The 24,842-nt window shown below is 44.2% G+C and overlaps 2 protein-coding genes across 4 annotated transcripts in view; one reads left to right on the forward strand and one right to left on the reverse strand.

The window, feature by feature from the left end:
• Window positions 1–1,820, reverse strand: part of rhbdf1a (rhomboid 5 homolog 1a (Drosophila)) — a 230,213-nt gene extending 228,393 nt beyond the window's left edge. For both annotated transcript variants that reach the window (XM_055651194.1, XM_055651193.1), the window contains exon 1: window positions 1,636–1,820. The gene's annotated coding sequence lies outside the window, so the exon portion shown is untranslated. The remainder of the gene's footprint in view (window positions 1–1,635) is intronic.
• LOC129706749 (hemoglobin subunit beta-like) overlaps window positions 1–24,842 on the forward strand; it is a 129,182-nt gene that overhangs the window by 11,919 nt on the left and 92,421 nt on the right. The window lies entirely within an intron of this gene.

The following is a 24,842-nucleotide window of genomic DNA, read 5'->3' on the forward strand; positions in this document are numbered from 1 at the left end:
TTCTCAGCCCCTTCCACACCATCTATAGAGTTCCACAACTCCAGTCTCTGGCTTTTACACAGCAGCCAGAGTGCCATAACTCCAGCACTCCCACCCCCACCCCCATTTGCACACACACCAGTGTCAAGCCACTTACACTCCAGTCTGAGTGCCATAACTCCGGCCCTCCCAGTCCCACAGATACGCAGCAGTCTCAGGCCTTCGCATCTTAGCTAGTCCTAAAACTCTAGCCCTCCTGGTCCATAGAACACATCCCCATCTCATCCCTTTCCACAGCCCAACCAGCCCCCTCCCCAAACTCCATCACTACCTGTTCCATGTACACACACACACACACACACACAGCCCCAGACACTCCGGCTAAAGTCCTGTAACTCCAGGCCTCCGACTCCCACACACCCACACACACATACACCCCAATCTCAGCACCTTCCATAGCTCAACCAGTCCCCTTAAACTCCAGCACTCCCTGCTCCATTTACACACACGCGTCTCAGCCCCCGACACTCCAGCTAAAGCCTTTTAACTGCAGATACTCCCCAAACTCAGCCCGACCAGAGTCCTCCTAACGCCAACACTTCAGGATCTATTTAATACGGGCAACGGTGATTTTACACACACCAGTCTCAGCCCCTTCCACAGCCAAACCGGAGTCCCATAACTCCAACTCCCTATTCCATTTACACACAAATACACTCTAATTCTAGCCCCCTCCGCTGCCCAGCTAAAGTCCCATAACTCCAGTCATCCCGGTTCCATTTAACGTACAACACACACACACACACATTCCAGCCCCGTCCACTCCCAACGCAGTCTCATAACTCCCACACTCCCGGTCCATCCCCACTGGGGTGTAAGGGCACTTCCAATCCCTTACACCCCAGTTAAAGTCCCATAACCCCAGCCCCCATCTCTCCCTCACACACCAATCTCAAGCCCCTTCGTTCCACACCGCATTTACAGCCCAAAAACTCCAGCCAGCCCGGGCTCTCTCTTCCTCTCACACACACACACTCTCTCTCATCCCAACACTCACACATTATCTCCCTCTAGTCCAACAACCAGCTTCCCACCCCGGTATTCAACACACCCACTCCTCTCCTCCCTCCCCATCCACCCAAGCAACACCCCAGCCAGACCCAGCAACCTCTCTCCCTCCGTCTCAGCACATGGCCGGATAGTGGAGACTCGGAGCAGAAAACACAGGCAGGCAGAGGGAGGCAGAGAGAGCGCAGCGCTGGTGTCCGCCGGTCACGGTGCAGTTTGTACTGTGTAGCAGCCGCCTCGCTGTAACCCTCCCTCCACCTGGGTCTGCTCCCCTCCCCTCCACTCCACTCCACTCTCTCTCCCCGGACCCAAACATCCCCCAAACCCAAGTTCTAATCTCCCTCTGAAACACTCCACAGCCGGAGTCAAGCATTCTCCACACTGAAGCCCACAACCTCTCCCTGAATCACTCCACTCCGCTCTACACAACCAGAGAGAGAGTCAAACATGCCCAAACCAAAGCCCAAAACCTCTCCCTGGAACACTCCACTCCCCACTCTCCCGGAGTCAAACATGCCCAAGATAGACACAAAACGCTGGAGTAACACTCCCCAGTCCAAGCCCCTGCTCCTCTCCCACCAGCCTCACCTGTGTGTGTGTGTCCACTCTCCTGCTGCAGCCTGTGTCCCTGTCTAGTCCCGGCCACGCCAGTGTTAACAGCAGCAGCCGCCGCCACCTCGCCCTCTCCGAGCGGCCCGGGGCAGCTCCAGCAGCCCGGCTCCGACAGCCTGACGCAAGGATTTCTAAAATAGTCTGCAGCCAAACTTCAAACAACTTCCGCGCTCTGGCTGCCTCTTAAAGGGGCTGCCCGCCGGCCGGCTTCTGGATCGTTTAATTCTCCGCCGACACAATTCATTGACCCACCCACTCCTGCCTGGAGGGAATTCAGAAATTCCATGACTCAGTCTCCCGGCTGGTGGCTTCCTGGCACAGACACACCGGCCATGAATGAGACAGAATCAATCCGGAGAAGAAAAAAAAACCCTTCACAATTACTTGGTAGCATTTTCTTCATTTGTTTCATAGAAACATAGAAATTAGATGCAGGAGTAGGCCATTTGGCCCTTCGAGCCTGCACCGCCATTCAATATGATCATGGCTGATCATCCAACTCAGTATCCTGTACCTGCCTTCTCTCCATACCCTCTGATCCCCTTAGCCACAAGGGCCACATCTAACTCCCTCTTAAATATAGCCAATGAACTGGCCTCGACTACCCTGTGCGGAAGAGAGTTCCAGAGATTCACCACTCTCTGTGTGAAAAAAGTTCTTCTCATCTCGGTTTTAAAGGATTTCCCCCTTATCCTTAAGCTGTGACCCCTTGTCCTGGACTTCCCCAACATCGGGAGCAATCTTCCTGCATCTAGCCTGTCCAACCCCTTCAGAATTTTGTAAGTTTCTATAAGATCCCCTCTCAATCTCCTAAATTCTAGAGAGTATAAACCAATTCTATCCAGTCTTTCTTCATAAGACAGTCCTGACATCCCAGGAATCAGTCTGGTGAACCTTCTCTGCACTCCCTCCATGGCAATAATGTCCTTCCTCAGATTTGGAGACCAAAACTGTACGCAATACTCCAGCTGTAGTCTCACCAAGACCCTGTACAACTGCAGTAGAACCTCCCTGCTCCTATACTCAAATCCTTTTGCTATGAAAACTAACATACCATTCGCTTTCTTCACTGCCTGCTGCACCTGCATGCCTACTTTCAATGACTGGTGTACCATGACACCCAGGTTTCGCTGCATCTCCCCTTTTCCTAGTCGGCCACCATCTTCATTCTTATAGAAACATATGCAATTCTTAAAGGATTGGACAGGCCAGATGCAGGAAAAATGTTCCCGGTGTTAGGGGAGCCCAGAACCAGGGGTCACAGTTTAAGAATAAGGGGTAGGCCATTTAGGACTGAGATGAGGAAAAACGTTTTCACCCAGAGAGCTATGAATCTGCGGAACTCTCTGCCACAGAAGGCAGTGGAGGCCAATTCACTGGATGTTTTCAAGAGAGAGTTAGATTTAGCTCTTGGGGCTAACGGAATCAAGGGATATGAGGGAAAAGCAGGAACGGGGTACTGATTTTGGATGATCAGCCTTGATCATATTGAATGGTGGTGCTGGCTGGAGGGGCCGAATGGCCTACTCCGGCACTTATTTTTCTATGTTTCTCTATTTGTTTTCTCTATGCTCTTAGTCTTTCGTGATTTATTTGTAAAATGTTGTGCAAGAAGGGACTGCAGATGATGGTTTACACCGAAGATGGACATAAAACGCTGGAGCTCAGTGGGTCAGGCAACATCTCTGGTGACAAGGAATGGGTGACATTTCGGGTCGAGACCCTTCTTCAGACTGAGAGGGAAAGGGAGAGGGAAACGAGAGATATAGACTGTCTTACATATTACTATGTGTGGATTGGAATTGGCAGTAACATGAATTAGTGTGTAGAAGTCAATACTCATATTTTCTTTTTGTTACCTGTACGTTGATAAAAAAAAGCCATTTGGCCTATCAAGTCTTTGTTAGCTCTTAAACCACTCACAGTTCTATCTCCCCTTATTGTCTCACATGCTGACATCCATCCCTCAGCGATTCCCCCACCACCACCTCCCCTAGGGGCAATTAATAAAACACTTGCAACTTGCCAACCAACAAATACATGTCTCAAATAGACCAGATCAGAACTCATTATAGAATTGTTTCAGCACAGAAAGGGGGCTAGAAGCAAGGAACTGGAGATGCTGGTTTACAAAAAAAAAAGACACAAAGTGTTGGAGTAACTCAGTTGGTTAGGCGGCATCCATGGAGAACATTCGGGTTGGGACCCTTCTTTTGACTGATTGTGGGGGGGGGGGCGGGGGAGGGTGTAAAAAATGATGGAAGAGAGGAGCGACAGGACAAAGCCTAGCAGGTAATAGATGAACACAGGTGAGAGGCGGATTGATAGGCAGATGGTTGGACGAAGGCAAGAGATTTTTTTTTAATCAAAATGTGTGAGACAAGAGGATTGCAAATTGTGAAAGATGAAGAAATGAAGGAATGAAGGGGGGGGGGGGGGGGGGGGGGGGATAAAAATAGGTGTGGGCACAGGGAAAGGAACCCACCATACAATGCATTTATCCCAGTGTGGAAACTGAAATAAACGTAACACTTAAAAATATCCATGAGTTCTAACTCTATTTCAAGAATCATGATCCCCGATTATCTTTAATACACTTTAAGAACCTTTCATTTTCTTTGACATAACCTTGTGAATGGTTATTGTTCAGGAGCCTGAGGGGCTCAGGGCCTGCCGACTTGTAGCATGTTCGAAACTTTGGGCTTCAACTAATTCAATAATATCTGAGCTCACTCGTAAGCTGAAGAACGTTGAAGAGATTCTACAGCTGCTTAATGGATTGTAATGACTACATGTAAAATGCTGCTGAATCAAGTTAGATAGTTTACACTAAAGACAGAAACAAAAAGCTGGAGTAACTCCGGGTCAGGCAGCATCACTGGAGGACAGGAGTAGGTGACGTTTCGGGTTTCAGTTTGAAGAAGGGTCTCGACCCGAAACGTCACCTATTCCTTTTCTCCAAAGATGCTGCCTGACCCGCTGAGCTACTCCAGCTGTCTGTGTTTGCCTTCAGTTTCAACCAGCATCTGCAGTTCCTTCCAACACATTATATAATTATATAGTTGAGTTTACTGTCATGTGTACCGAGGTACAATGAAAAGCCTTTTTATTGCAAGCTATCCAGTCAGCAGAAAGACTATACATGATTACAATCGAGCCGTCCACAGTGTACAGACTCATGAGAAAGGGAATAACATTTAGTCAAAAATAAAGTCCAGTAAAGTCCAAGGATCGTCAATAGTAGGTAGATAGTAGCTCAATACCACTCTCTAGTTGTCTGTAGGATGGTTCAGTTCCCTGATAACAGCTGTGAAGAAACTGTCTCGGAAACTGTTGAAAAGATAACAATGTCTTTGATTTGTTCATCTGGAACAAAAGATATATAGTGAAATCACAAATTGGCTGAGCATCAGGAGATAATGTGAGGGCTGTGACTAGTGGTATCCCTCAGGCATCTGTGTGGGGATCACGGCTATTTACCGCTTTCATAAATATAACTCTGATGATGGAGTAGAGAAACATCTATCCAAGTCTGTTCGTAATACAAAGGTTGGCTGAGCCAAGAGTCAAGTGTATTTAATTGTCATAAGCACTGACAATGGAGCAATGAGATTCTCACCTGCAGCAGCATAACAGGTCGTTGTACACAGTGCACACAGATTAGATATAACAAACAGAAATGTAATCAATTAATAACAATGGGCGGTGCGGTGGTATCAGCGTGTAGAGCTACTCCCTTACAGCGCTGGAGACCCGGATTTGATCCTGACTACGGCTGCTTGTCTGTACATTCTCCCCGTGACCACCTGGGTTTTCTCTGAGATCTTTAGTTTCCTCCCACGCTCCAAAAAACGTACAGGTTTGTAGGTTAATTGACTTGGTGATAAAATGTAAAATTGTCCCTAATGTGCAGGATAGTGTTAATGTGTGGGGATCGCTGGTTGATGCGGACCAGGTGGGCCGAAGGGCCTGTTTCCATGCTGTATCTCTAAACTTCCATAAACATAAACTCAAATAAACTAGTGCAAAAGAACAGGAAATCCTCAGTGCAACAATAGACAGTCCAAAGTTCATAGTTGAGGTTAGGGTTGTGCAATGTTCAGCAGTTTGATGGTTGTGGGGAAACGCTAATCCTGAACCTGGTGATCGCAGTTTTCAGACTCCTACACCTTCTTCAAGTCAAGTCAAGTTTATTTGTCACATACACATACGAGATGTGCAGTGAAATGAAAGTGGCAATGCTCGCGGACTTTTGTGCAAAAGACAAACAACAAAACAACCAAACAAATTATAAACACACATCATAACACACATATTCTTTTACATAATAAATAATGGAAGGAAAAACGTTCTGTAGAGTTAGTCCCTGGTGAGCGCCTTCAAGAGTCCCTTCTTGATGGTAGGAGTGAAATGAGAGCATGGCCAGAGTGGTGTGAGTCTTTGATGATACTGGCTGAATTCTTTGAGGTAGTGCCTCCTGTAGATCCCTTCAATGGTGGGGAGGTCGGTACCTGTGATGTACTGGACAGTGTCCAGCACTCTCTGTCTTCTCTTTCACACCTGGGTATTCGAGTTGCCAAACCAGGCCGCGATGCAACCAGTCAGTACTGCTGTACACCTGTAGCAGTTCAAGAGAGTATTTACCATCAGATCGGATCTTCTCAATCATCTACAGAGGTAGAGGCATCAATGCGATTTATTTATGGCTGCGTTGTTGTAGATGTTGACACAATGTTACAGAATTAGCAATAGATTAAGCAAGGAGAACAGAAGATTGGCAAATAGACTTCAATAAAGTCAATGGACCTAGAAGTCAAGAACTGAGTACATTCCAAATGGCTAAGGTCCAAGTGGCTTAGAAATTTCATGCACTCGGATTGTTGTCCGAAACATATTAAAAAATTAACAAGAGGGGTAATGGAGTGTTGACCATTATAGTGACAGGTTTAGCATACCTGGGCCACAGGACAAACTGGTACACAAAACCGGTTTGTAGAGAAGGACGATCAGATCTAGGTAATAAGGATGAATGACACCACACAATGCATTTATCCCAGTGTGGAACCTGAAATAGACTTAACACTTAAACATAGTGATGTTTGATGGCACTGGGCCTGTATTCGCTGGAGTTTAGAAGAATGAGGGGGGACCTCATAGAAACGTACAGACTAGTGAAAGGCTTGGATAGAGTGGATGTGGAGAGGATGTTTCCACTAGTGGGAGAGTCTAGGACAAGAGGTCATAGCCTCAGAATTAAAGGATGTTCTTTTAGGAAGGAGATGAGGAGGAACTTCTTTACTCGGGGTGGGGTATCTGTGGAATTCTTTGCCATAGAAGGCTGTGGAGGCAAAGACAGTGGATATATTTAACGCAGCCGGGGATAGATGGATTCTCGATTCGTACAGGTGTCAGAGGTTATGGAGAGAAGGCAGGAGAATGTGGTTAGGAGGGAGAGATAGATCAGCCATGATTGAATGGCAGAGTAATCTTGATGGGGGAAAATAGGGCTCTTAAAAATAGCGGAGTCAGGGGATATGGGGATAAGTAAGGAAGGGGGTACTGATTGGGTATGATCAGCCATGATCACATTGAATGGCGGTGCTGGCTCGAAGGGCCGAATGACCTACTCCTGCACCTATTGTCTATTGTCCATAAATGGCCTAATTCTACTCCTATCACATGATCTTATGATGTTAAAAATCCAACTTCCAGCCTGGGATGGAGTGAACTATTGATTGATTGATTGATTGATACATTATCATCACCACCCCCCCCCCCCCTCCAGCAGATGCTGGTTTACAAAAAAAACACAAAGCCTTAGAGCACGTCAACGGGCCAGGCAGCTTCTCTGGCGAACATGGATAGGTGACGATTCGACACAACCCTTCTTCAGATCTATTGGAGGTGGTGGGGGAGATATCTGGAAGATAGGGGCGGTAAGTCAAAGCCTGGTAAGTAATAGGCAAATGCAGGTGAGGGGAGGCAGGCGGTTGGACAAAGGCCAGAAATGAAAATACAGAAGATGTGAGAGAAACGGATTGAAGAGTTGTAAATTGTGAAGATGGAGGAAGGAATGGAGGTGGGAGGGGAGGGAAGAAATAGGTGCGAGTTCAGGTGGAGCTCCCGTGATTTGCCCTTGTTCAAAGCCATCTTCGAGATGTTGCCTTTGGTTGAGGAGCTGGCTTGTTGTGGACTTGCCTGGGCGGAATCCTGCCTGTTCTGATATTAGGTGTTCATCTACATATGGAGCAAGGCGGTTGGGGATGAGTCTCCCAAATAGTTTGTAGGTGTGGCAGAGAAGCAGTCTTTGGTGACAGTCATTGATAACTGTCTGTCTGATCATGGCCACGGCAATGGTTTTTTACCGGTCTCCACACCCACTGTCCGCTTACTTCAAGCGTTACTTCGACTCTCTGCTCTTACCCCGTATCCTGCTCTTTGGTGACATCATCTACAGACGAGGAAGCAACCAGCTTTGTTTGCCATACTTGTGCACCGCCTTTCTAATGAGTAAATGTTCAGTTTTCTCCCCTGTATCTCTCCCTCCCTTTAACCTGTTCACTGGCAAGCTTTTTGTTCTCACTGTTGGCCATGACCCAAGTACACTCAGGGGTGGCACCGAACAGGTTGAACGTTGGAAAGGCATCCAACTATACAGTGTGTAGGAAAGAACTGCAGATGCTGGTTGAAATCTAATGCCCACCTCCAATAACGGATGGGGAAGAGTTTTTCCATGCATGTATCTCTAAAGTCTAAAGTAAAAAGCCTGAGCAAACGTATATATGGCCACATCTTCAACTAAAAATGACCACTTGCATGATCTACCCCTTTTTAATTTGCGCGAGAAGAATGAGAGTTAATAGATCCAGTTCCCGGGAATAAGTAGGTTAACCTATGATGAGTATCTGTCAGCACTGGGCCTGTACTCGCTGGAGTTTAGAAGAATGAGGGGGAAACACATTGAAACATACAGAACCAGTGAAAGGCTTGGACAGAGCGGATGTGGAGAGGATGTTTCCACTAGTGGGAGAGTCTAGGACGAGAGGTCATAGCCTCAGAATTAAAGGGCGTTCTTTTAGGAAGGAGATGAGGAGACATTTCTTTAGTCAGAGGCTGGTGAATCTGAGGAATTATTTGCCACAGATGCTGTGGAGGCCATGTCAGTGGATAGATTCTTGATTAGTACAGGTGTCAGTGATTATGGGGAGAAGGCAGGAGAATGGGGTTAGGAGGGAGAGATAGATCAGCCATTATTGAATGGTGGAGTAGACTTGATGGGCCAAATGGCCTAATTCTACTCTTAATCCTTATGACCATTGCTGTGTTCTGGAGGTGATGTCATGCATTAAGCACCAGCTCCACAGTAGTGACTAACTGATCTTCCCCACTGGTTAAAGCCCCTTTGCGCACTTGATGGTCTTTAGTTGGGATTAAATGTGTTTATTTTATGTAAATGCATTCAATGCAATTCTTTTTAAATTGTAATTATTGCACTTCATTAAATTCCTTAATTTAATTTAGTTGTTAATTACCAAAGGGATTATGCGCACAGTTGAGCCTTTCCTATAATTTCATACTTACAGCGCAAAGACGTTGGTTAATGATGAATTACCAGATGCGAATGGGATCATTTTCTGTTGTGTGCCTTTTCAATTTGATTTATCAATTAGTACAGGAAGTGTAATGGAAGAAGGATGCTCTAATTATCACAGTTATAACATCTGTGCTGTCTCTTCTCTCTCCGGAGCTGTGGCATTTCGAAAAACAAATATCCTCAAGGAGTTAGACTGAAAACAGCTGCAGTAATGTTAAACTTCCCGAGTTTGTCACTGAAATGAGTTCAACATGTAGCTCAGTAAATTATCATTCTTCAGAATACTGATTTACTATTTTTTTTTTTTACAACTGGACAGAAATTCACTCCAATGCTTGCTTGTCAAGATTCTATCTCAATATTCTATCTCAATATGTTGAGGTCTAAAGCAGCCTTTAGACTTTACTTTGGAGATACAGCAGAGAAACAAGCCCATTGGCCCGCTGAATCCGCGCCGACCAGTGATCCCCTACGCTAGCACTATCCTACATGCTACCGACAATTTTACAATGTTACTGAAGCCTATTAACCTACAAACCTGCAAGTCTTTGGAATGTGGGAGGAAACCAGGGCACCCCATGATATCAGGGGGAGAACGTAGAAACTCCGCAAAGACAGCACCCCGCAGTCAGGATCGAACCGGGGTCTCTGTTGTTATAAGGCAGCAACTCTACCATTGTGCCACCCTGTTCGGACACGTCTCTCATTTGTATTTGTTAGATTCATAATCAAGACGTCTCTTCAGGACTATGCAAGTCCTGGCATGAAACAGTGCTGCGTAATTAGGGTTCATAGTAACCTATTAGGCTGATAGTTATAGGAGCCTAATAGGGTTTGAGACTTTACAACTAATCTCCAGCTTATAAATTGCTGCAATTCTGTCGGTCGAAGGGTTTGACACTATATCTAAATTTTACCCACTGTGCATAGTAAGCAAAACATTCCCACGTGAAAAAAATCTGCTTGCTGTCCAGTTTAGTGTATACATACGTCCTGCATGTTTACTTTGGTTGTTCATTCTAGTGTTCTAACTATCCCTGATTTTCTTTCAGGATAGGGTAGCATAAGATTATCTCACATAGAATGAATTTTCCAGGAAAAGACCTGATAGTTACACACATAAAAGAATAAACACCAGTTTTAAAATTTTACTTGCCAGTCCTGTTGCAAGCAATTTGTCTAATCACGAAAAGACAGCTGAGCAAATTAAAATAACTACCCACATGGTTGACACTAACTTTGCATTGATTTCCATTGTAGCATCTGAGCTTTAATATTTGATTAAAAAAAGGTAGCGACTATACCTCTATGTCACTCTATACTGACACACATTTGTACTTGGCCTGTTTCCTTTATCATCGTTACTTTTTTGCCTATCTTTCATTCATTTGTCCTATGTTTCTCTGTATCACCATCTACGATAAACTTCATTCATCCCCGGAGGGACATTGGTCTGCCAACAGTCACAACACACAACAAGATGCACAAAGACTTGAAATTAAAATCCATATCTCCCTCCCCCCACACCCTCAGTCTGAAGAAGGGTCTCACCACAAAGCGTCACCTATTTCTTTTCTCCAGAGATGCTGTCTGACCCGTGAGTTACGCCAGCTTTTTGTGTCGAACCTGCCTTCATCACGGGTTGACGGTGTGGTGAGTCAACAGCTTCAAGTTCCTGGCCCTGTACAACTGTGAAGATCTGTCCTAGGCCCACAGCGTTTGATGCAATCACAACGAGAGTTCCATGCCTTTACTTCCTCGGAGGTTAGAGGAGATTCGGAAGGTCTCCAGATATACTATCAAACTTCTACAAGTATATAGCAGAGAGCATACTGACTGGATGCTTCAGAGTTTGGTTCGGTAATCGTCTGCCCAAGAACAAAACAGGTTTCAGTTTAGTTTAGATTTTTAGTTTAGAGATACAGCATGGAAACAGGAGCTTCAGCCCACCAAATCCATGCCAACCAGCGATCCCTGCACACTAACACTATCCTACATACACTAGGGACAATTTATAATTATAGCAAGCAAATTAACCTACAAACCTATATGAATGTGGAGTGTTGGAGGAAACCGAAGATCCTGGAGAAAACCCACGCAGGTCATGGTGAGAACATACAAATGCCACACAGACAAGCGCCCGTAGTCAGGATCGAACCCGGGTCCCTGGCGCTGTAAGGCAGCAACTCTACCGCTGCACCACAGTGCCGCCCTTCTTGTAGATTGTGGATCCTCAATTTTTAATAGATTTTGAAAATGGAATCTCATTTTCACTGATTCGTTGATGTGAATAAGATTTCAGAAAGCCATCCTTAAATTTGGCACATTTCTCTTATATCGTTTAGTTTGAACAGGAGATGTTAATGGCCTCTCAGTTAATTAGCTGGAAAGAAATTCAATGACAGGTGGGGCTGATTTAGCACCAGTCTTTACAACCTTTTACGAAAAGTGCTTTGCGATGTTTGTATTTCAACAATGAATAATAATGCAATTCCCTTGGCCATAATAACGTTTCCCAGTTCCTACTTCATAGAACTAATTTGTATTAAAATTTACATAAATCTATTCACTAATTATCACAACTGAAAGAAAATGAAAGTATTTTGATTAAAATTCAATATTTTTTGTTTGAATTCTGGAAGAATTCCAATAAGATGCTCTCTCTAATACCATTTGAATTGTGTCCATAATGTACATCCATATTGTACATCCAACGTACAATATGGACGTGTATATTTCAACACGTTACATTTAAAAATGTTGGTGACTCCAATTTAGAGTTGACAGCGATCAATTAGTAACAGGCATCATGCATTTGTCGGTGATAAACCAAATAATACTTAATATCCAGTGAAAAGCTGTTGTAGTTGGAATTGACAAAGAATGGCCCCAGCCTGCAGAAAAGGCTTGAAATCAGAGTTGAAAAGATCTGTCCCTGTGATTGACACCACCAATAAATTTGAGTCCAGAAATGTCAAGACTTTATAATTCAATTCTGCAATGTAATTAAATGAATAATTCCTAAGGGAGAAAAGGCTCTTAACTCTTTCAGTCAGCCTTCAGTAAACTTTGTTGCAACTACTTGATACAATTTCCTCCGTCCTGTATTGCTGCCTTTGACCATTTAATTCTAGATAAGTAAAACGTCTTCGATTTCCTGAAGTAGCTGCACAAACCGCGTTACATTTTCGCAGCAAAATTGTATATCTTTATTGTCATTTCCTGAGTACTCACATACCCAGAGGAAACAAAAAAACGTTGCTCAACCAGTGTCCAGTGTGCAGTAAAAATAAATAGAAATAAAAATACATATATCATGAACAAATTAACACTCTAAAATGACCACTATGCTGGAAGACTTGGAGCCATAAAGAAAAACTGAACGTACTTGGATATAAAAAAGAAACCGACAGATATAGGCAAGTCAGTAATGGAAATAAAAAGAACATACTGAAGCTGTAGTTTAGATTAGTTTAGTTTAGTTTAGAGATTCAGTGAGGAAAAGAGGCCCTTCAGCCCGCCGAGTCCACTATGGCCGGCGATCACCCCTGAATCTGTTGATGTGCGCTTTCAATCTTCTGTATCTTCTGCCCAACAGGACCAGGGCGAAGAAGGAATTATCGGGGTTGGAAAAGGTCCTTGATTATGTTTTCCATGAAGAATCAGTCATAGAATTATGTGCAGAAATAGTGATCAAAGTGCTGGAGTAATTCAGCGAGTCAGGCAGCATCTCTGCTGAAAAGGAATAGGTGATGTTTCGGGTCGAGACAATTTAATCAGGCCATTTGAATGTGGTGGTCCTTTTAAAGAGTATCTCAATTAGTCCCAATGTCCTACTCTTTCATCATGCTTCTGTGAATATTTCTCCCTCAAGTAGTTTGCAAATTGATATTTGAAGTAATTGAAGTTGCTTCCATTACCCTAAAGGTAGCTTAATCCTGATCATAACCACCAACCTTTAAAAGTCAACACAAACATCCCCTCGCCTATTTTCCTTTCCCCATCTTCCCAAAAATGGATTGTGCCAAGGGGATTATTTTGTTATTTTCCGATCTATACTGTCTATACATTGGGGCTACATTTGGCTGAACGTTATCAACTTTATCTACTGGGCTCAGTACATTGACCCATAGCCATCCAAATGGCTTGGGTTGGGCTTCACAGACACGAGGTTAAGTAATTAGGATTAATTTTATTATTGTCTTGTGCTCCAAAGTCCAGTAAAAAAAAGAGCTGTGTTTTGCGTGCTATCCTATCAGATCAGTTAATACTGTACAATCAAGTCAAATACAATAGTAAAATAGGTAGCGGAAAGGGGAAGATACAGAGTTCAGAATATAGTTCTCAGCATTGTAGTGCCCCAGTTCCATAGACAAAGTCCAATGTCCACAATGGGGTAGAGGTGGATGGGATGGTGCTGGCTCGAAGCTACTCCTGGACCTATTTTTCTATGTTTCTACCCGAGTTTATGGAAGGACTATGCAGAAGCCCGATGACAGAGGGGAAGAGGCTGTTCCCAAGTTGGATAGTGCACGCACCAATCTCCACCCTCCAGTGCACCCCACCTCACCCCACTGATCACTCCTTATTCTGAATTATTTACTATTCACTGTTAAAGTTACAGGACATATACAGCATGCAGATAGTCCCAACAGGTACAGGCAGAATTTATGCTTCAAAAGAGTCTCTACCATTCAAATCCACCTGCAAAACCTCATGTAGAAGCAAAGAACTGCAGGACATTTCCCCTAAAGTTACTCCAAAATCCACCCGGTGTCTTGTGAAGTCTTGTGGACTCTTCCTTCCCCATTTCAACTCGGTCGTGCATGGTGGAACAGCGGGAGAACTGCTGCCTCACAGCGCCAGAGACCTGTGTTCGATCCTGACTATGGGTGCTTGTCTGTACGGAGTTTGAACGTTGACCTACGTGAGTTTTCTCTGGGTGCTCCGGCTTCCTCCCACGCTGCAAAGACGTGCAGGTTTGTGGGTTAATTGGCTTTGGTAAAAACTGTAAATTGGGTGTAGGATAGTGTTAGTGTGCGGGGATCGCGGGTCGGCACGCACTCTGTGGGCCGAAGGGCCTGTTTCTGCACTGTATCTCTAAACTAAACAAAACTAAACTCACTAAGGCCAATGTTTTCAAAGACTTGAAGTTGCAAGAAGATGCCAGAACATGGTATATTATCCCAGAAGAGGATCAATTAATCGCTACAACTGTTCTGTTCAGTGTGTGATTGTAATCATGGTATGTTGCGACTGGATAACACACACCATAAAGCTTTTCACTGTATCTTGGTACACGTGACAATTAGAAATGGAACTAAACAAGAAGCGAACTAAAAGGACACAAAGTGCTGGAGAAACCCAGCAGGTCAGGCAGCATCTCTGGGGAACATGGACAAGTGGAGAACTTCTTCAAAGCTGCCTCAAAAAATCTGGCAGTATCATCAAAGACCCACAACATCCTGGCCACACACTCATCTCCCTGCTACCTTCAGGTAGAAGGTACAGGAGCCTGAAGACTGCAACAACCAGGTTCAGGAATATCTACTTCCCCACAGCCATCAGGCTATTAAACCTGGCTCAGACAAAACTTTGATTATTAATAACCAATTATCTGTTATTTGCACTTTATCATTTTATTTATTCATGTGTGTATATATTTATATTAGAGTATATGGACGCATTGATCTGTTTTGTAGTAAATGCCTATTATGTTCTGTTGTGCTGAAGCAAAGCAAGAATTTCATAGTCCTATCAGGGACACATGACAATAAACTCTTGAACTTGAACTTGAAGCAGGAGATAAACACAAAAAGCTGGAGTAACTCAGTGTGGCAGGTAGCACCTCTGGAGAGAAGGAATGGGTGACGTTTTGAGACCCTTCTTCTTCAAAGCAGGAAAATCGTGAGGTGTTTTGGCAGTGGAGCAGTCAAAATGTACTGCAGAAACAATGTTCAGGTTTGAAGAAGGGGATCGACCCGAAACGTCACCTATCCACGTTCTCCATAGATGCTGCCTGACCCCACTGAGTTACTACAGCATTTTTATGTCTGTCTTCAGTACACATCAGCATCTGCAGTTCATTTTTTATTACAGCTTTGTGCATGCCCTTAACAGTCTTGCTCAAAAATTCATTATCTTGGATATTTCATAATTCGCATGGCATCATTAAAAATGGCTGATGACATAAAAAATGAACAAAATGAATGTTCCCGATGTTGGGGGAAGTCCAGGACAAGGGGTCACAGTTTAAGGATAAGGGGGAAAATCTTTTAGGACCGAGATGAGAAAAAAATTTTTCACACAGAGAGTGGTGAATCTCTGGAACTCTCTGCCACAGAAGGTAGTTGAGGCCAGTTCATTGGCTATATTTACGAGGGAGTTAGATGTGGCCCTTGTGGCTAGAGGGATCAGGAGGTATGGAGAGAGAGGCAGGTACAGGATACTGAGTTGGATGATCAGCCATAATCATATTGAATGGCGGTGCAGGCTCGAAGGGCCTGAATGGCCTACTCCTGCACCTATTTTCTATGTTTCTAGGTTTCTATGTGCAGAAGAACCTGTCGGACTGGATTCCTAAGTAAATCATGATATAGATACGAGATATAACGAGAGTTGTGGGCGATTAAAAGCAACTGGTGTTAAACATTTAACTCCTGTATTGGTTTGGGACAAGTTGCGCACACTCTCTCTCTTTTATCTTTTGTTAAAGTCAAGATTCAGGATTCCTGGCTATTTTACCACAGAAAGATCTGGGAACGATTTACTTTGCAACATTGCTTTTAATTAAAGCCTTGTTGGGTTGCATTCTTTGACCAGTCATGCCAAGAGACATGCGTTGGGACTTAGACAAAATATTCAGGCGGGAACTAAAAAAAAGAGAAAATATTGGAACAATTGAGCAAACCACACAGGATGTGCGGATGGGGTAAAGGAATAAACGTTCCCATCCACTGGCCTTCCAGCAGAAAGACACCTCCTACATTGCACTCTGATATGAGACAATGGAAATCATTTAAAAAAAAACTTAACTCATAGTCAAAGCATTAGGAACATCACATTCTGATGAGGGCAGGCACAAGAAACTACAAATATTGGAATCTTGAGCAAACCACAAAGTGCTGGAGAAAGTCAGTGGGTCAGGAAGGGAATGGATAGGCTGAAGAATGCTCTTGACCTGATTTTTTTTTAAACCTTCCCATTCCCTCCAAAGACACTATCTTATCCAAACAGCATCTCATATTTTGCTCGGGCAGCTTACAGCCCAGTGGTGTGAATATTGATTTCTCTAACTTCAAGTAACCCCGGCTTGCCCCCTCTCTCTATCTATCCTTCCCCCCCACCCAACTCACACCAGCTTCTCATTTTCACCCAACAAACAGCTGACAATTCTTTATCAATGTTTGCCATTGTTACTTTTTTGCATATCTTTCATTTATTGTTCTTGATCTCTCTATGAATGAATGAAAACTTTATTGTCATTCAGATATACACCTAGACACAGTGCACCTTGAACAAAATTTTGTTGCATTTGCCTCTCCAAAATCAGGTAATAGTAAAAAGTGCTAGGTGCGTCCATAAAAAAATGCCTCATGTGCATGGTTCTGTAAAATAAATATATATAAAAAGTTTTTTAAAAGTGTCGATATTTAAAAAGTTCTAGCCTCGGTTTTGTTGATTGTTCAGTAATCTTATGGCCTGGGGGATGAAGCTGTTGCAGAACCTGGTTGTCCCGCTCTTCATGCTGCGGTACCTCCTCCCAGAGTTAAGCAGTATAAACAGTCCAAATTGTGGGTGTGTGGGGGCTCTGGTAATGCCCTTAGCTCTAGTCAGCTCTACTTCTATATCTCTTGTTTCCCTTTCCCGTGACTTTCAGTCTGAAGAAGGGTCTCGACCCAAAACGTCACCCATTCCTTCTCTCCAGAGATGCTGCCTGTCCTGCTGATTTACTCCAGCTTTTTGTGTCTATCTTATCCGTTGAGCTCTTCCAGCGTTTGTGTATTGCTGGTCAGGGCAGAACCAATTAACTTTAGAGATACAGTGCAGAAACAGGTCCTTCAGTCCATCGAGTCAGTGCCGACCAGCAATCACCCCGTGCACAAGCACTATCCTACACACCAGGGAGAATTTATAACTTTACCAAAGCCAATTTACCTACAAACCTATACGTCTTTTAAGTATGGGAGGAAATCGGAGCACAAGGGGTCCCAGGGAGAGCGTACAAACTCCGCACAGACAGCACCCGCATAGTCAGGATCAAACCCGGGTCCCAGGCATTGTGAGGAAACTTCACAGAGGTTGTTTCAAACTAGTTTCGTGGTGAGACTATTAGCCAAACCACAGACGCAGGTAAATAGAATAAAAAAGAATATGCAAATGATGGTGGCAAGGTTCAACACAAGAAGCAGCATCTGTGAAAGGGAAATGGAATTAAGGTTTGATTGATAAATAAGGTTAATTTTAATTCTGATGGGAGGTTATTGACCTGAATGTTAAGTTTATTGCTCCTTCTACGAATTCTACCTGATCTGCCGCGTGCTTTACCTAGCTCTTCAGTTTTAATTTCAGGTCTTTGGCATCTGCAGAATTTTGCTTTTGAAAAATAAAATCTGGTTTGAATATGATCGCATCAGGGTAAGAGACCAGAAAAAAACATTCTAATTTTAAGGTCGAGCAGTCTGAATCCAAAAAGAAACCAGAAGATAGGCATTGAATCTAAAAATAGAACAGCGTGTTGCATCCTGTAGTATTTTACACTAATTAAATCGATCGCCGAATATGGTGAATGAAATATGATTTACTATAATTCAAGCCAGGGCAGGACTTGCACAGTAAATGCGAGGGCAATTGTGGAGCATAGAAACATAGAAACATAGAAAATAGGTGCAGGAGTAGGCCATTCGGCCCTTCGAGCCTGCGCCGTCATTCAATATGATCATGGCTGATCATCCAACTCAGCATCCTGTACCTGCCTTCTCTCCATACCCCCTGATCCCTTTAGCCACAAGGGCCACATCTAACTCCCTCTTAAATATAGCCAATGAACTGTGGCCTCAACTACCTTCTGTGGCAGAGAGTTCCAGAGATTCACCACTCTCTGTGTGAAAAATGTTTTTCTCATCTTGGTCCTAAAGGATTTCCCCCTTATCCTTAAACTGTGACCCCTTGTCCTGGACTTCCCCAACATCGGGAACAATCTTCCTGCATCTAGCCTGTCCGACCCCTTAAGAATTTTGTAAGTTTCTATAAGATCCCGCCTCAATCTTCTAAATTCTAGCGAGTACAAGCCGAGTCTATCCAGCAGATGTACAGGTAGACAGGGTGGTGAAGAGGCATTTGGCATGTATGCCTTCATTGGTAAGGGTATTGTGTAGGGGTCAAGGAAAGCCCGTTCACGTCGCGGCCCTGTTTCCACCAATCTGTCCACCACCACACACAAGAAACACAAGACGGACACCATTGTGCAGATGCCGAGAAGTGTGTTCAGCTCTGGCTGAACAACTTCTAATCTTGTGTGTGGACTCGATAAGAAGAAGGTTGCGTAAAGAAAGTTGGGCCTCGTGCTGCAGATATTGGTGAGAATATCAATATTTGATATCTTGATATACAGTGCATTCAGAAAGTATTCAAACCCCTTCACGTTTTCCACATTTTGTTACATTACAGCCTTATTTTAAAATGGATTACATTCATTTTTTTTTAAACTTCAATCTGCACACAATATCCCAGAAGGAAGAAGCAAAAAGAAGTATTTAGAAATTTTTGCAAAGTAATTAAATATCACATTTACATAAGTATTCAGACCCTTTGCTATGACACTCAAAATTGAGCTTAGGTTCATCCTGTTTCCATTGATTATCCTTGAGATGTTTCTACAACTTGATTGGAGTCCACCAGTGGTAAATTAAATTGATTGGACATAATTTGGAAAGGCACACACCTGTCTATGTAATGTCCCACAACAGGTGACAGTGCATGCCAGAGCAAAAACCAAGCCATGAAGACGAGGGAATTGTCCGTAGACCTCCGAGACAGGAATATGTCGAGACACAGATCTGGGGATAGGTATAAAACAATTTCTGCAGCATTGCAGGTCCCGAAGAGAACAGTGGCCTCCGTCATTCTTAAATGGAAGAACTTTTGAACCACCAGGACTCTTCATAAAGCTGGCCGCCCGGTCAAACTGAGCAATAGGGAGGTGATCAAGAACCTGATGGTCACTCTGACAGAGCTCCAGAGTTCCTCTGTGGAGATGGGAGAACCTCCAAAAGGACAACTATATCTGTAGCACTCCACCAATTAGGCCTTTATCGTAGAGTGGCCAGATGGAAGCCACTCCTCAGTAAAAGGCACATGACAGCCCGTTTGGACTTTGCCAAAAGGCATGAGAAACAAGATTCTCTGGTCTGATGAAACCAAGATTGGCCTCTTTGGCCCGAATCCCAAGTGTTATGTCTGGAGGAAACCAGGCACCACTCCTCATCTGGCCAATGCCATACCTATGGTGAAGCATGGTGGTGGCAGCATCATGCTGTGGGGATGTTTTTCAGCGGCAGGAACTGGAAGATTAGTCAGGATTGAGGGAAAGATGAACGGAGCAAAGTACAGAGAGATCCTTGATGAAAACCTGCTTCAGAGCGTTCTGGACCTCAGACTGGGGCGGAGGTTCACCTTCCAAGAGGACAACAACCCTAAGCACACAGCTAGGACAATGCAGGAGTAGCTTAGTAACAAGTCTGTGAATGTCCTTGAGAGGCCCAGCCAGATCCCGGACTAGAACCCGATCAAACATCTCTGGAGAGACCTGTGCATGGGCGCTCCCCATCCAACCTGACAGAGCTTGAGAGGATCTGCAGAGAAGAATGGAAGAAATTACCCAAATACAGGTGTGTCCAGCTTGTAGCATCATACCCAAGAAAACTTGAGGCTGTAATCGCTGCCAAAGATGCCTCAACAAAGTACTTAATAAAGTGTCTGAATACTTACGTAAATGTGATATTTCAATTATTTATTTTTAATTACTTTGCAAAAATTTCTAAACACCTGTTTTTGCTTTTTTATTATGGGGTATTGTGTGTAGATTGATGATTAAAACAATGAATTGAATCCATTTTAGAATAAGGCTGTAACATAACAAAATGTGGGAAAAGTGAAGGGGTTTGAATACTTTCTGAATGCACTGTATATATTTTGTTATTGGAGTATTGCACACAGTTCTGGTCACCCTGTTGTAGGAAGTATATAATAAAGCAGAAAGGCACAGAAAAAAAATCATCCCGATGTTAGATTTCGATTTTAGGGCTAATGGAATCGAGGGAGATTGGGAGAAAACAGGAACGGGGTACTGATTTCGGATGATCAGCCATGAGCATATTGAACGGCAGTGCTGGTTCGAAGGGCCGAATGGCCTACTCCTGCACCTATTTTCCATGTTTGTTATGTTACCCGGACTTAAGGGCTTGAGTTATAAGGAGTGGCTAGATAGACTGGGACTTTTTTCCCTGGAGAATAGGAGGCTGTGAAGTATAAGAAGAATGATCAAAATCTTTCTCCCAGAGTAGAAGACTCCAGGCATAGACGGTATAAGTCAATCTTTATATTTTATAATATTTAAATTTACTCAAATATCGTTGATTATTTTAATTATTTTGTTTTCTTTTATTCTTTGCACTTTTAACATTATTTTAATACATTGTTGCTAGTTTTTGCACATTGAGAAATATTTAGAGCGTTCAATGTTTGACAGTCTGCTAAGCCAGAGGGCTTGACTGAAGCTGGCTGCCAATTGTATCTGGTTTTCCTGTTGGAGGTCCTCAATTCCCAAACATTCTCCTGCTCCCCACAACTACACAATGAATTTTACGTTACAGAGGCTATTCCTGCCAAGGAGAGCCTACTTGAAATGGATGGAGCTCACTTCTCTCAGCAGGTTCCCTTGTGTAACTTTGGATCAATGCTTGAGGTAAATTAAAACAAGATTGAGCATGCCTGAGTGGCTTATAAGATTAAATTGCAGGCTTGTTTTTTTCTTGGTTAAAGAATGCCTTTTCCATCTTTAGTCTTCTTCTTGCCTATGGCGTGCACAGCCTAAAGTTGTAGGGTCAACTTGTTGTATTTGATCTTGTTTGTGCATGTCGGGTTGATTGCATTAGTCGAAACAGGGTGGACCACGAGAAGGTTGCAGTCTCCCACCCCTCCATCTTTAGTAACCGTGCTGTTTCCCCCCCTTCCCACTTCTCCTAGATCCCTGCTCTATAAAACTCCACAGATCCCTACCATTGACTGTGTAGGGCCTGCCCATGTTAGAGGTAACAAAATGCAACACCTCCCATTTCTCTGTATTAAATGATACCATTCCTCAGCCCTCCTGCCCGATTGAACAAGATCCTGTTGTAATCTTTGGCGACCATCTTCACTATCCACTTTATTGTCATCTGCAAACTTGCTAATCATGCCCTGTATGTTCTCATCCATATCATTGATATAGATGACATACTGCAACGGGCCCAGCATCGAACCCTGGGGCACACCACTAGACACAGGCCTCCAGTCTGAAAAACAACCTTCCACCATCACACTCTGCTTCCTTCCATTATTTTCCATCCATTCAACCATCTCTCCTTGAATTCTTGATGAGTAAGGGCGTCAGAGGTTATGGGGAGAAAGCAAGAGAATGGGATTAGGAGGGAGAGATAGATCAGCCACGATTGAATGGCGAGTAGACATGATGGGCCGAATGGCCTAATTCTACTCCTATTCCTTATGACCTTATGATTCTCTGCAATCTAAGAACAGCCTACCATGTGGAACCTTGTCGAATGCCTTGCTGAGAGAATGATTTTTGCGTAGTTATCATTAGACCAACAAATACACTGCCTCTACATGCATGAAGCCAGACTCCATATATGGATCCTGACGATTGAATACAAATTAACGGCTGCCATAAGGAAATTGTTTGACATAATTCAGACCAGAGTATTAAACCACAGATAGACACAAAATGCTGGAGTAACTCAGCGGGTCAGGCGGCCTCTCTGAGAAAAAGAATAGGTGACGTTTTGGGTCGTGACCCTTCAGCAGGCAGCTTCTGATCTCTTTTAACCAAAATGTGTCTGATGAAAGGTCTGGTCACCTGTTCCTTTTCTCCAGAGATGCTGCTTGACGCGGCTAAGTTTACTCCAGCATTTTGTATCCACCTTCAGTGTAAACCAGCATCAGAAGTTTCTCCTACACATATTAAACCAAAGATTTCCTTTAATCTAAAGGACTCAGGGTCCGTAAAGTGGAGAGGTCAAGCTGGACTTTACACTTCCAATCACAAAGGCAGCGGGTATACAGATATTTTGAAGACGGCAGAGATGGGAAAAGTTTAGAGGGATATGGGTCAAACATTGGCAGGTGGGCCTTATGTAGATGGTGCATCTTGGGTGACATGGACAAGCCTGTTTCCATGCTGCATGACTCTATGACTCAATGACTCCAAGATTAGAGACAGAGTCTCTTGCCAAAGTAGGGAAACCAAGAACCAGAGGACACAGGTTTAAGTTGAAAGGGGAAAGACTTAATAGGAATCAAAGGGGTAACTTTTTCACACATAGAGCGGTGGGTGTATGGAACGAGCTACCAGAGGAGGTAGTTGAGGCAGATATTATCGCAGTGTTTAAGAAACAATTAGACAGATAGGACAGGTTTAGAGGGATATGGGTCAAATGTAGGCAGGAGGGACTAGTGTAGATGGGACATGTTGGTCGGTGTAGGCAAGTTGAGCCAAAGGGCCTGTTTCCATACTTATTCAATGACTCTTAGACTAGAGACATAATGTGGTTGTAAATCACTTTCCTAGCAGTAAAATGGTTGCTTCATTCTGAGGTTTATAGGATGGAGCAGGGAAAACTAAAATCACAAGACTGTAATCATCAAATTAATCTATCTTGTATCATCTTTTCAGTGGTCACAGGCCAGAATCGGGCTAATTTAATTAGTGAACTGATTATCGTTCGTCCTGTCTCTCAGTAGCCCATTGTGAGAGCAATGCCAGTATCATTCATTATGAATAACTCGAGTAAGAGCAGGAAAATGCCATTAAAGAGGCAATCTGCATTTTGGCCCTTACTGCAAAGAGATTGGAATTTCAGAAAAGGGAAGTTTTGTTACAATGAACAGGGGGTTGGTGGAGTCACGCCTAGAATACGGTGCATAGTTTTGGTCAACATACCTTAAAAAACAAAAAAGATATTGATGAGAAATTCAAGCAGCGACAAGGCTACTACTTCACTGAACACTTGCCCCCTGATGACAAGGTACAGTTGCCAACTTTCTCACTCCCAAATAAGGGGCAAAAGGTCAAAATTCGGGACAAATTCCCGGCGGCAATTCGTTGACCAACTTGGCCGTGGCTGAGTGAATAATGAGTTGGCCTGGGTGCTGGACTGCACACAAAGCCCAGCCGGCGGGCCAGCTGAGGAGTTTTGGCCCGGGCAAAGTCCGGCACCCTATCCAACTCATGAACCGGTGATCGGCCATGAGAAGGAGCGGTTGTGGTGTCAGCGGTAAGCGAAGGTCCAAAGGTCAGACAGCAGACCGACGGGGCCACGGGCGAGGCGCTGCTGCTGCACTCCATGGGTTGCACTACATCGGGACCGGTGAGGCAGGGTCGGACGTGGCGCTCCGACCCGACAGTCCCCTCGACCCGAGTAGCAGCAGTCAAGTACGGGACAATGGTGGTCCGGTACGGGACAAACCAATTTAGCCCAATATACGGAATGTCCCGGCGAATACGGGACAGTTGGCGACCCTATGGCCAGGGCCTGCTGCAGCTCCTGGTTGCAAACCAATTTAATTCCTCTTCGCATTCCCATACCAACATATCTGTCCTTGCCTCTTCCACTTCCAGAGTGAGTCCAGACGCAAACTGGAAAAACAGCTCCTCTTATTCTGTTTGCCTAGCCGACAACCCAATGTCATGAATATTGAGTTCTCCAAGTTTGGGCAAAGGGCGGCATTGTTGAGTTGCTGCTGTACAGCGCCAGCGACCAGGGGCTCAAGGTTAGTTTCTTGTCACATGCACCAATTAAGGTACAGTGAAATTCGAGTTACCACACAGCCACGTAAAATAAAAATTAACATAAACATCCACCACAGCTGCTCCCCACATTCCTCACTGTGATGGAAGGTAATCAAGTCCAATCTTCCCCTTCTTTATTCTCCCACGATCGGGGCAATCGAACCATCCGCAGTCAGGGCCATCGAAGCTCCCGCAGCCGGCGATCCCAAGCCATCGCGTCGGGGTGATCGAAATTCCCGTGTCGGGACAGTTGGTGCTCACCGCGGTACTGAGCTCCCGAATCGGTCTCAAACCAGGGACCGCGGGCTCCACGATGTTAATGTCCACAGGCCCGCGGTTTGAGTTCTTCACAGTCGATCCCCGGCAAAGAGATCGCAAGCTCCACAATGGTAAGTCCAGTTTCGGGGTCAGTTTCCAGGAAGGGCCGCGCCACTTCACGATGTTGGGCCGCAGTACGGACGGATATACGATATGGAAAAAAATTGCATCTCCCTCGAGGTAAGAGATTGTAAAAAGTTTCCA

Source organism: Leucoraja erinacea, chromosome 20 (genome assembly GCF_028641065.1).
Source record: "Leucoraja erinacea ecotype New England chromosome 20, Leri_hhj_1, whole genome shotgun sequence".
Lineage (NCBI taxonomy): Eukaryota > Metazoa > Chordata > Chondrichthyes > Rajiformes > Rajidae > Leucoraja > Leucoraja erinaceus.